This window comes from Mobula birostris, chromosome 13 (assembly GCF_030028105.1).
Source record: "Mobula birostris isolate sMobBir1 chromosome 13, sMobBir1.hap1, whole genome shotgun sequence".
Classification (NCBI taxonomy): domain Eukaryota; kingdom Metazoa; phylum Chordata; class Chondrichthyes; order Myliobatiformes; family Myliobatidae; genus Mobula; species Mobula birostris.
Window position 1 is genome coordinate 91401973 of NC_092382.1, and position 12609 is coordinate 91414581.

A 12609-nucleotide genomic window follows, 5' to 3' on the forward strand; every position below is an offset into this window, starting at 1 on the left:
TCCAATGGACTACAGTCACTCTGGATGCTTTGGCACAACCTCAGCATTGGTGCACAGCAAGGCTGTATCATCAGAACCTACTCTACCCACGACTCCGTGGCCAGTTCTGTCTACGTTTGCCAATTATACCACTGTAGTCAGCCATATTTCAAGCAATGGACAATGGCAGCACAGCAAGGAGGCTCGGTCCAGTGATGTGTGTCATGACAACACTCCTTCCATCTGTCAGCAAAAGAAAAGCGCTGGTCAATGACTTCAGGAAGGGGGTGCGCACATGCCCCTGCTTACATCGTGGTTGAGGTTGAATGGGAATAGACAACAGCAAAATCCTCACCTGGCAAAGAATGCCCCCTCCCCCATCACCACCCCAAGCCTCTACTTCACCAGTAGGATACAGAAATTTTACATGTCCTCATGGACCCACAGCGGTTTCCATTGGTGCTTGGCTGCATCATGACTTGCTTTTGGAATTGCTCTATCTGTGACCCCTGACAGACTCGGTCTGTGCTTCTCACTGCTTCAATAAACTCTAAATTCATTATCACTCTAAGTAAGAACTGGAATTCAATTGTGGAAACCTAATTGGATGAGGGCTAACAAGGAAAAATCTGCAGATGCCATTAAGTACCTACCATCCCTGCCACCTTCATCAGGGATGATGCCTGGGCATGTCTAGTCCGGTGTTAATTATACTCCCGTCATCTGCCCCCTCAGGTTGGTTAGTCCTCATCCAGCACACGCAAAGCATTCACTCTTCTCACCTCTCCGATCATACAGAGGATACAAAAGTCTGAAAGCACGTACCACCAGGCTCAAGGACAACTTCTAGCGTGCAGTTATATAAATCGATTGAACTCTTCCGAGAACTGTAAGGTGGGCTGATGATGTTACAATCTAACTCAATATGATCTTGTACCTTATTGACAGCCAGCAGTGAACCTCCTGTTTCAATACAACACTTTATTCTGCTCTCTGTTATAGCTTTAACTTATGGTATCTGGGTGTACCATAAATGAAGTGACTTGTATGTATAGTACTCAGAAAAGCTGTTCACACCACCTCCATAGCTGTCAGGAATGATCCAATTGACAATTTCCCAGTACACTGTCCAATCAATCTTAATGAAAGCTCATCAGTATTACTACTTTCTTAGGAGTTCGATGAGGCTCAGCTTATGATCGAACACTAAAGAATAAAAAAAAACACCAATGTTGAATAAACTATTCTCGGGCTTCCAGCCGGGAACAAATATTAATTTTAACTGATGTTTTGATGACAAGTTCTGCTATCTTCATCGGGGATGATACATGGGCATGTCTAGTCCGGTGCTATTTCTACTCCTGTCGTCCATCCCCTCTGATCGGTCAGTCCTCATCCAACACATACAAAATGCTGGAGGAACTCACCAGGACTGCTGAAGGGTTTCGGCCAGAAACATCGACTGCACGTTTTTCCACAGATGCTGCCTGGCCTGCTGAGTTCATGCAGCATTTTGTGTGTGTTGCTTGGATTTCCAGCGTCTACAGATTGCTGATGCAGATCTCCCGACGCAAACTGGGAGACCGTTTCGCTGAACACCTATGTTCTATCTCCCAGAGAAAGCAGGATCTCCCAGTGGCCACACATTTTAATTCCACGTCCCATTCCCATTCTGATATGTCTATCCACGGCCTTCTCTACAGTAAAGATGAAGCCACACTCAGGTTGGAGGAACAACACCTTATATTCCGTCTGGGTAGACTCCAACCTGGTGGCATGAACATTGACTTCTCGAACTTCCGTTACTGCCCCACCTCCCCCTCATACCCCATCCGTTATTGCCCATCCTCTGGGCTTTCCCCCTCCCCTTTCTTTCTCCGTAGGCCTCCCGTCCCATGATCCTCTCATATCCCTTTTGCCAATCAACTGTCCAGCTCTTGGCTCCATCCCTCCCCCTCCGGTCTTCTCCTATCATTTCCCCCTCCCACTTTCAATTCTTTTACGAGCTCTTCTTTCAGTTAGTCCTGACGAAGGGTCTCAGCTGGAAACGTCGACTGTACCTCTTCCTATAGATGCTGCCTGGCCTGCTGCATTCACCAGCAACTTTGATGTGTGTTATCTGCAGATTCTCTCTTGTTAATCCTCATCCAATTAGGTTTGCGTGGTCCCACCTTGTTTACATTTGAATTCCTGGTCTTACAGTGAGACCTTTGGCTTTGTCAAAAATTATTTTCCTCTTGTTTTATTTCAATGCATACCATCATCAGGAAGTCCCAAAAGCACAATAGTTTTGGGACCATCTGGTGAAGAAAGCCACTGAAATAAAACTAGAGGAAAAGAATATTAAGAAAGACTAAGCTCTCGCTCTCAGTAAGAACTGGAATTCGATTGTAAACGGCGGGAAACAGATGAGGACCAAACACTCAGGGAGGGATGGACAACGGGGGTATAAATACCACCGGACTAGACATGGCCATGTCTCATACCCGATGAAGATGGCAGAGTTCGTCATCGAAATGTCGGTTAAAACTAATATTTGTACCCGGCAGGAAGAGTTCATTCGTCATATACGCTGGGAGAGCACCAGACCCTTTTCCCAAAACAAATGTACTGTTAAAAAGTCTGCTAACTGATGCGTCATGGTTTGGCACGGCAGTTCGAAAGCGCAGGAAAATAACAGACTGTAAAATGTAGTGGATTCTGCCCCGTATAGCAGGAACCTCACTACCCACCACTGCCTCCAGGAAGCAGAGCAACCACCCGACGTGAAGATCCCAGAATAGCTGGGTCCCTTCAATCTTGCAGTTCTTAAGCCAACCGGAAAAATCATAATCACTACTTTAGTCTCAAAAGACTGTGAACACATTGACCGCTTTTCACACAGTGGACTTTAGCTCTAATGCATTTTCCTGGAAAAATGCCCGAGAGTTGTTTTTAATTTATTTTTCTGCTGTGTAAGTTGATTATCTGATGCCGTCTTCCTGTGATGCTGCTGTAAAGAAGCTTCTCACCGCTCCTCTGCATATATATAATAGTGTAGGGGAAAAATAAATGCAAGTCTTCGGTCGTCAAGAGATAGGGAGTCGCTAGGAATGACAATCCGATGGAAGTGTCATAAACTTCATAAACATGTGTCATAAACTTCGCAGGAGAGACACGTGACCTCACTGTACCCACTCGCTCTCTCCCTCTCTCTCCTTCACATCCACTCACACACAAAAATACTCTCTCACACGCAAACACATACTCACACAAGCTCTCTCTCTCCGTCTTAACAATAGCACCACCTGCTGGGCAGACATCCAAACATCTTCCGAATGACTTTACGCCCAGATACAGACTTGTATTGTTCCTGGTGACGACTATTTGTGTGTCACGTGACCTCGCTTCCTCCTCCTCCTCCTCCTCCTCCTCCTCCCCATCCCCCACCTTCCTCTCCCACCTCCAATCGTCTACTCACTTTCTCTCTATATATCTGTCTCGCTGATAAGTCAATTGAATCTCAGAGAGAGAGAGAGAGAGAGAGAGAGAGAGAGAGAAAGAGGCAGAGAGCGCGAGAGGAGAAAGTCTGTATGAGTTAAGAGGACAGCATAACACCTCTTTCCTTGATTTAGCGTCAATGAAGTCTATATCTTTACCTGAGTATCTGGAAGAAATCACTCTCGCTTTGATGGAGGGTAAGAGCCCACCCGCAGTTTTGTTCAGCTTCAGACTCGCTGACGGCGCAGCGGCCGTTTCCGCGTTGGCTTTTTGGGCGAATGACAACAGGGCTCCGTGACTCTGCCTTTGTTCTATGTTGAGGAAAATATGCAAAATAAACAAAGCAACTACCCGCAGTTTTATGAAGAGTTCATTGTTCTCACGTTGCCATGCACCTTTGGTCAAACACGCTACCGTGGGTGGGTCAGCCCTCAGCAGCCGGCTGTCCATGCAGGAGCAAAACTGATCTGCGTCTAGTACAAACTTCGCAGTGTGGACATCAAGCGGCCTACGCAACAACCTAAAGGTACAGTGGGGGACGGAACGGGAAAGTACAGTAGAAATAGACTAAAGTACAAAAGTTAAGCAGCCAGCAGCGTCAGGGACACCCACACACGGCGGAATTCTCTTTTCTTCCCTCTCATTTCGGGCAAAGCTCTGAAAGCACGTACCAGGAGGCTCAAGGGCAGCTTCTGTGCCGCCGGTTTACGAGTGAATAGTTCCCGAGTGAGGAGAATGGATCCCTGATCTCTCAATTTACCGCATTATGACCTTGCACGGCAGTCTCTCTGTTGCTGTTATATTTTATTCCGCTTTACTAACGAACGAACTGCATAATGAATTTATTTTTTATGGAACCTATGCAAGCCAAGTTCTTCACTGTACCTCGGTACAAGTGACACAAAGAAACAAACTCCAATTTCAATAGAATGGAGGAGTTACTGTTTCTGCCACCAGGCCATGTGGAGAGTGTGGACAATGAGAATTACTGATTATGGAATCCCGCACATCGATGTTCTCCCGACCAGCGTCAAACTCTCCTCTTGACGGCGGAGAAGCCAGTTCAATGATTGTCGAATATGAACAAAACACAGACCCCCCCCCCCCACACACACACAGGAAATGGTGGAATGTCTCATATGAAGCAGTAGTAAATCAAGGCAACTGGACCGGCTGTGTTGACATTTCGCCACTCATCCGAGAGGTTTCTTCAGTTCTGATCCATGGTGGGTAGTTTTCTGGTTTGTAAACTCTGTGAGCGGTTTTGAGGTATAGCAATCACATGAGGGTCATTAAGGGACGTAGAGGGAATGTCCTCTAGAAATGAACGTTAACATTGCATTTGCCTTTATCACCACTGACTAAACCTGCAAATGAACCTTTAAGGGATCCAGCACGGGGGCCGCCCAAGTCCTTTTGCACCTCAGATTTTTGAATTTTCTCCTCATTTAGAAAACAGTCGGCACTTTTATTTCTCCTCCCAAGGTGCAGGACCATACTCATCACTGCAATGTATTTCACCGCCGCTTCTTTCTCCATTCTCCTAATCGCTTTCGATCTTTCTGTAGCCTCGGACCTGCTTGCCCCTGCACCTATCTTCGTATTGTCTGCAAACTTGGCCACATAGCTTTGAATACCGTCATCCACATCTTTGACATATCATGTAAAAAGAGGCGGTCCCAACAGAACAGTACTACACATCAAAGTTGCTGGTGAACGCAGCAGGCCAGGCAACATCTATAGGAAGGGGTACAGTCGACGTTTCAGGCCGAGAACCTTTGTCGGGACTAACTGAAGGAAGAGTTAGTAAGAGATTTGAAAGTGGGAGAGGGAGGAGGAGATCCAAAATGATAGAAGACAGGAGGGGGAGGGATGGATCCAAGAGCTGGACAGGTGATTAACTTTTGTACTTTGGTCTATTTCTACAGTACTTTCCCGTTTCTTCCCCCACTGTTCCTTTAGGTTGTTGCATAGGCCACTTGATATGAGATGATCATGGGACAGGAGGCCCAGGGAGAAGGAAAAGGGGGGGGATCCCAGAGGATGAGTAAGGGGTATAGTCAGAGGGACAGAGGGAGAAAAAGGAGAGTGAGAGAAAGAATGTGTGTATAAATATAAATAACGGATGGGGTACGAGGGGGAGGTGGGGCATTAGCAGAAGTTAGAGAAGTCAATGTTCATGCCATCAGGTTGGAGGCTACCCAGACGGAATATAAGGTGTTGTTCCTCCAGCCTGAGTGTGGCTTCATCTTTACAGTAGAGGAGGCCGTGGATAGACATGTCAGAATGGGAATGGGATGTGGAATTAAAATGTGTGGCCACTGGGAGATCCTGCTTTCTCTGGCAGACAGAGCATAGGTGTTCAGCAAAATGGTCTCCCAGTCTGCGTCAGGTCTCGCTAATATATAGAAGGCCACATCGGGAGCACCAGATGCAGTATATCACCCCAGCCGTCTCACAGGTGAAGTGTCACCTCACTTGGAAGGACTGTCTGGGGCCCTGAATGGTGGTAAGGGAGGAAGTGTAAGGGCATATGTAGCACTTGTTCTGTTGACAAAGACAAGTGCCAGGAGGGAGATCGGGGTGCTCAGAGGCTCCATCTTCCTCTCACCTCAACCCTCCCCTCTCCACTGACACCCCCAACCTCACCCCTCCCCCCTCTGATCCCAGCTCTCATCCGTGCTGGGTCTTTACCATCCCCTCCGGCCTTCAACTGTCTGAGGCAGAACGCTCTGTCCTCAGTAAGGGCCTCACATTTGTCCCACTTTGCCCACACCTCAGCGAGTTCCGTGTTCGCCATGATGCAGAACTCTTTTTCCGCCGCCTCCGTCACTGAGCCTACTTCTTCGGCAAGGACTCTTCCACCCCACCAATGACCCCTTTTTCCATCTTCATCCCTCCTCCTCTTCATGGACACCCCGCTCTGGTCTTCTGCCTGCTCCGGATCTCTTTATTGCTAACTACCGACGGGACATCTACCGTCTCGACTTCACCGCACCTTGTTCCCATTCCAACCTTACTCCTTCCGAACGCTCTGCTCTCCACTCCCTCTGCACTAATCCTAACCTTACTATTAAACCCGTCGATAAGAGGGGTGCTGTTGTAGTCTGGCGTACTGACATCTACCTTGCCGAGGCTGAGCATCAACTCGCGGATACCTCCTCTTATTTACCCCTCGATCCTGACCCCACTAAGGAGCTCCAAGCCATTGTCTCCCAGACCATCACCAACTTTATCTGCTCAGGGGATCTCCCGTCTACTGCTACCAACCTTATAGTTCCCACACCTCACACTTCCTGTTTCTACCTCCTACCCAAGATCCACAAACCTGCTTGTCCTGGCAGACCTATTATCTCAGCTTGCTCCTGCCCCACCGAACTCATTTCTGCATACCTCGACACGGTTTTATCTCCCCTTGTTCAATACCTTCCTACCTATGTTCGTGACACTTCTCATGCTGTTAAACTTTTCGATGATTTTAAGTTCCCTGGCCCCCACTGCTTTATTTTCACCACGGATGTCCAGTCCCTATATACTTCCATCCCCCATCAGGAAGGTCTCAAAGCTCTCCACTTCTTTTTGGATTCCAGACCTAATCACATCCCCTCTACCACCACTCTGCTCCGTCTAGCAGAATTAGTCCTTACTCTTAGTAATTTCTCCTTTGGTTCCTCCCACTTCCTCCAAACTAAAGGTGTAGTTATGGGCACCCATATGGGTCCTAGCTATGCCTGCTTTTTTGTTGGCTTTGTGGAACAATCTATGTTCTGAACCTATTCTGGTATCTGTCCCCAACTTTTCCTTCACTACATCGATGACTGCATTGGTGCTGCTTCCTGCATACATGCTGAGCTCGTTGAGTTTATTAACTTTGCCTCCAACTTTCACCCTGCCCTCAAGTTTACCTGGTCCATTTCTGACACCTCCCTCACCTTTCTAGATCTTTCTGTCTCTATCTCTGGAGACAGCTTATCCACTGATGTCTACTATAAGCCTACTGACTCTCACAGCTATCTGGACTATTCCTCTTCTCACCCCATCTCTTGCAAAAATGCCATCCCCTTCACGCAATTCCTCCGTCTCCGCCGCATCTGCTCTCAGGATAAGGCTTTTCATTCCAGGACAAGGGAGATGTCCTCCTTTTTTAAAGAAAGGGGCTTCCCTTCCTCCACCATCAACTCTGCTCTCAAAAGCATCTCTCCCATTTCACACACATCTGCTCTCACTCCATCCTCCCACCACCCCACTAGAAATAGGGTTCCCCTGGTCCTCACCTACCACCCCACCAGCCTCCGGGTCCAACATATTATTCTCCGTAACTTCCGCCACCTCCAACGGGATCCCACCACTAAGCACATCTTTCCCTCCCCTACCCCCTCTCTCTGCTTTTCACAGGGATTGCTCCCTACGCGACTCCCTTGTCCATTCGTACCCCCCATCCCTCCCCACTGATCACTTATCCTTGTAAACGAAACAAGTGCTGCACATGCCCTTACACTTCCTCCCTTACCACCATTCAGGGCCTAGACAGTCCTTCCAGGTGAGGCTGGGGTGATATACTGCGTCTGGTGCTCCCGATGTGGCCTTCTATATATTGGCGAGACCCGACGCAGACTGGGAGACCGCTTTGCTGAACACCTACGCTCTGTCCGCCAGAGAAAGCAGGATCTCCCAGTGGCCACACATTTTAATTCCACATCCCATTCCCATTCTGACATGTCTATCCACGGCCTCCTCTACTGTAAAGATGAAGCCACACTCAGGCTGGAGGAACAACACCTTATATTCCGTCTGGGTATCCTCCAACCTGATGGCATGAACATTGACTTCTCAACTTCTGCTAATGCCCCACCTCCCCCTCATACCCCATCCATTATTTATTTTTAAACACACATTCTTTCTCTCAGTCTCCTTTTTCTCCCTCTGTCCCTCTGACTATACCCCTTGCCCATCCTCTGGGTTCTCCCCCCTCCCTTTTCCTTCTCCCTGGGCCTCCTGTCCCATGATCTTCTCATATCCCTTTTGCCAATCATCTGTCCTTCTCTTGGCTCCAACCCTCCCCCTCCTGTCTTCTCCTATCATTTTGGATCTCCCCATCCCCCTCCCACTTTCAAATCTCTTACTAACTCTTCTTTCAGTTAGTCCTGACGAAGGGTCTCGGCCTGAAATGTCGACCATACCTCCTCCTAGAGATGCTGCCTGGCCTGCTGCATTCACCAGCAACTTTGATGTGTGTTGCTTGAATTTCCAGCATCTGCAGACTTCCTTGTGTTTGTGTTTTTAAAAGAACAGTACTAGTCACCAACAGCCAATCAGAAAGGCTCTTTGTCTTCCCAGCCTTTGCCTCTTGCCAATCAGCCAATGTTCTACCAACGCTGGCATCTTTCCTGTAAAGATGTGGTCAAGCAAGACGGGCTCTTACCTTGTTAAGCAGCCTCGTGTCCCGCACTTCGTTAAAATTCTTCGAAAAATCCAAATTCACAATATCTACCTATTTTCCTTCGAGTATCCTTCTTGTTATTTCCTTAAAGAATTCCAACAGAATTGTCGGGCAAAATTTTCCCTGAAGGAATCCACGCTGACTATGGTTTATTTTATTATGTGCCTCCAAGGACCCTCAAATCCACCCCCCCCCCTTAAAAATTGATTCCAACATCCTCCCAACCACTGAGGTCCGGATAATTGGTGATAAGTTTCTTTCTTCCGCCTCCCTACTTCCTTAAAGAGTGGAGTGACACTTGCAACTTCCCAGTCCTCTGGAACTATGCCAGAATCAATTGATTCTTGAAAGGTCTCTACTAAGGCCTCCATTTCTCTTTCAAAAGCCTGAGGTGTAAACCATGTTGTCCAGGTGATTTACTTACCTTCAGCCCTTCCAAATTCCAAAGAACCTTCTCTCTAGTAATAGCAGTTTCATTTTTCTGAAATTTATTTTTTTTATTGAATTTCACCATGAAAGGAACATTTCTATAAGATGTATTTCAGATACTGTACATATATATCATAAAATCATATTTCTCACAGATCTCCACAAATTTATTTGAGGTATACACTTATAGAAAGGAGAGGAAAGAAAGAACAATCGAAAGAAGAAAACTATGTACATAGAAGGGAGTGATTTTTTTTTACAACATATTCATTGACTTGTGAGAATAAAATCAGGCCTATGAGCTGTTATGTAGTTAAACAATTTTTTCCAGTATGAATAAAATTGTTCCAACTTATGATTAACAGATGCTGTTATCTTCTCCATTTTGTAAATAACCATTGTAATTTCCATCCAGACATTTAAAGTTGGGCTCTCCTGTGATAACCATTTCCTGGTAAGGGCCTTTTAACCAGCCACCAGCAGTACATTCATTAAATATTTATCTCTTTTCAACCTTCTTGAGGTATATACCCAAAATATATGGTCTTTCTCTCTAAGGGTATTTCACATTTAAAAATGTCTTGTAGGGCATTATGTATCCTACCCCAATAGTTTGGTTTTATCTATGCTGATCTTGTATCCTGATAATTGGCCATATTGTTCAAAGGATTGCACCAATTTAGGTAAAGAGTATGTTGGTTGCCCTAGATAGATCAAAATGTCATCCGCGTAACAGGCCAATTTGTGTTCTGTCCCTTTAATAGTTATTCCCCTGATATCTTCATTTTGTCTGATGTATTGAGCTAATGGTTCCAGATATAACACGAAGAGTAGCGGTGACCATGTGCAGCCCTGTCTCCTGCCCCTTTCTAGTGTAAAACTATTAGATAAATATCCATTGATTTTAATCCTGGCAGTAGGATTGTCGTACAGTGCCTGTATAGTTTTAATAATTGTGTCATGTAGATCAGATCTATGTAAAACTCTGTAAAGTAAATTCCAATTAACCAAATCAAATGCCTTTTCAGTGTCCATGCTTATCACTATTGCTTCCATTTCATTGAATACGAAGTGCCCTTCGTGTATTGTCTTGTGTTTGGCGTTGTTGTATAAAATCTGTCTGATCATTATGTATCAGTGTGAGTAGAAACTCTTCTAATCGTTTGGCCATGATGGAGGTAAATATTCTATAATCCACATTAAGAACAGATATAGGTCTAAATGACCCACATTCCATTTTATCCTTTCATTCTTTTGGTAGGCTGAGATTATCGCCTCCTTCCAGCTGGGTGGCATTTGCACCTTTCTTAGGGCCCAGTTCAGTGTGGGAAGTAAAATAGGAATTAACTCACTTCTAAGCTCTTTATACCACTCTGCCGTATATCCATCTGATCCTGGTGACTTGCTTAATTTAAGCCTACTAATTGTGGTTTTTAGTTCAGCTTCAGTTATGTCAGCAGTCATTGTTCTATTTTGTTCTTTGCTTAAAGTGGGTAACTCTAAAGAAATCAGGAAGGTGTCAATTTGGGTTATGCTTGCCCCTGGAACTTTGGAATATAGAGTTTTGTAAAATATTTCAAAAGCTTCTTGAATTTCACTTAACTTATTTTTGATCACTTCTGTTCTTGGATCTCTTATTCTATGAAATGTATTTTCTGCTATCTTTTTCTTCAGTTTCCAGGCCAGTACTTTCATAGATTTAGATCCACTTTCATAGTGTCTCTGTTTCAGAAACATTAATTTTTTTCTAATTTCTTGTTTTCAAACTATTAATTTCATTCCTACTTTAAAAAAATTCCTCTAGTGCCAAACTCAATTTGTGTTTTTTTTCTAGTTCTTTCAGCTTATTTTGTAATTCCTCTAATGTTTTATTCCTTTTTTTTCTTTTATGAAGATATCGCTATAATTTTCCTTCTTAAGGCAGCCTTCAGAGTATCCCATAGAATGGGGGTGCATATATATTCAATAAAGTAACTGGATTTCCATCTATATTCCCCCTTACCAGAATACTGTATATCCGCCCTCCTTATCTGCCATTTCAAATGCTTTTTCAAAATTTAGCTTGCTTGGGATGAGAATAGCTACTCCTCTTCTATGTCCTGATTTATATGAGGAGAAAAACAAATTAGTGAAGCCCATTCTCTTAATTTTCCATGCTCATTATCACTTAAGTGAGTTTCCTGTAAGTGTACTACATGGGCTAGTTATTTTTCCATTTTTGATAGAATTTTACTGCATTTGACTGGATTCAACTGCCCATTGTCATTAAAAGAAATGAATTTTACTTTGTCCTTAGCACATGTATTTATCTGTTAGAACAGCGGTCCCCAACCACCGGGCCGTGGACCGATATCAGGCCGCAAAGCATGCGCTACCAGGCCGCGAGGAAGCGATATGATTTGGCGATATGAGTCAGCTGCACCTTTCCTCATTCCCTGTCACGCCCACTGTTGAGCTTGAACACACGCGAGGTCATTACCCACGCGTCATCCATGTCAGCGCGGGAAGGAGATCAACTCCTCGAGCTTGCGAATGACGGCAGGCTGAAAAGTATGTTTGACATAACACCTCTGCCGGCATTCTGGATCAAAGTCAAGGCTAAAGATCCTGAGATAGCCACGAAAGCACTGAAAACGTTGCTTCCATTTCCAACATATCTCTGCAAAGAATGCAATGAAAACTAAATTGCGGAATAGACTGGACATAAGGAACCCGCTTCGAGTATCGCTGTCTCCCGTCACCCCTCGATAGGACCGTCTTGTTGCAGGAAAACAAGTCCAGGGCTCCCACTGATTCAGCGATATTGGTGTGTTGCAATGATTTTATATGTTCATACGGGGAAAACATGTGCTGCGTGTTTAATATCCAAACATTACTTAAAATGTTATGATGCTATTGACTTATATAATCATATAACAATTACAGCACGGAAACAGGCCATCTTTGCCCTTCTAGTCCGTGCCGAACGCTACTCTCACCTAGTCCCACCGACCTGCACTCAGCCCATAACCCTCCATTCCTTTCCTGTCCATATACCTATCCAATATTTCTTTAAATAATAATATCGAACCTGCCTCAACCACTTCTACTGAAAGTTCTTTCAACACTTACTTCAAGCTCCCCTGTCCTCCCCTGATAATTGACTTATCACTGTTCTGTGCGGTTAATATTAAATCTGTTAGATAAACCCTTTCAAAAAGGAAATTGAGTGTATTAGCCATTTATCACCTATATTCTGGTTGTGATTAACACTGCCGCCCTCCCGCACAGAATCGTCAAAA

General features: G+C 45.1%; 1 protein-coding gene across 3 annotated transcripts in view; it reads right to left on the reverse strand.

Annotated features, from left to right (window-relative positions):
- LOC140207169 (lysophosphatidic acid receptor 5-like) overlaps positions 1-3883 on the reverse strand; it is a 51964-nt gene extending 48081 nt beyond the window's left edge. For 2 of the 3 annotated variants that reach the window (XM_072275522.1, XM_072275519.1), the window contains exon 1: positions 3618-3883. The gene's annotated coding sequence lies outside the window, so the exon portion shown is untranslated. The remainder of the gene's footprint in view (positions 1-3617) is intronic. The other variant, XM_072275521.1, reaches the window with a different exon arrangement.
- Positions 3884-12609: the final 8726 nt, after the last annotated feature.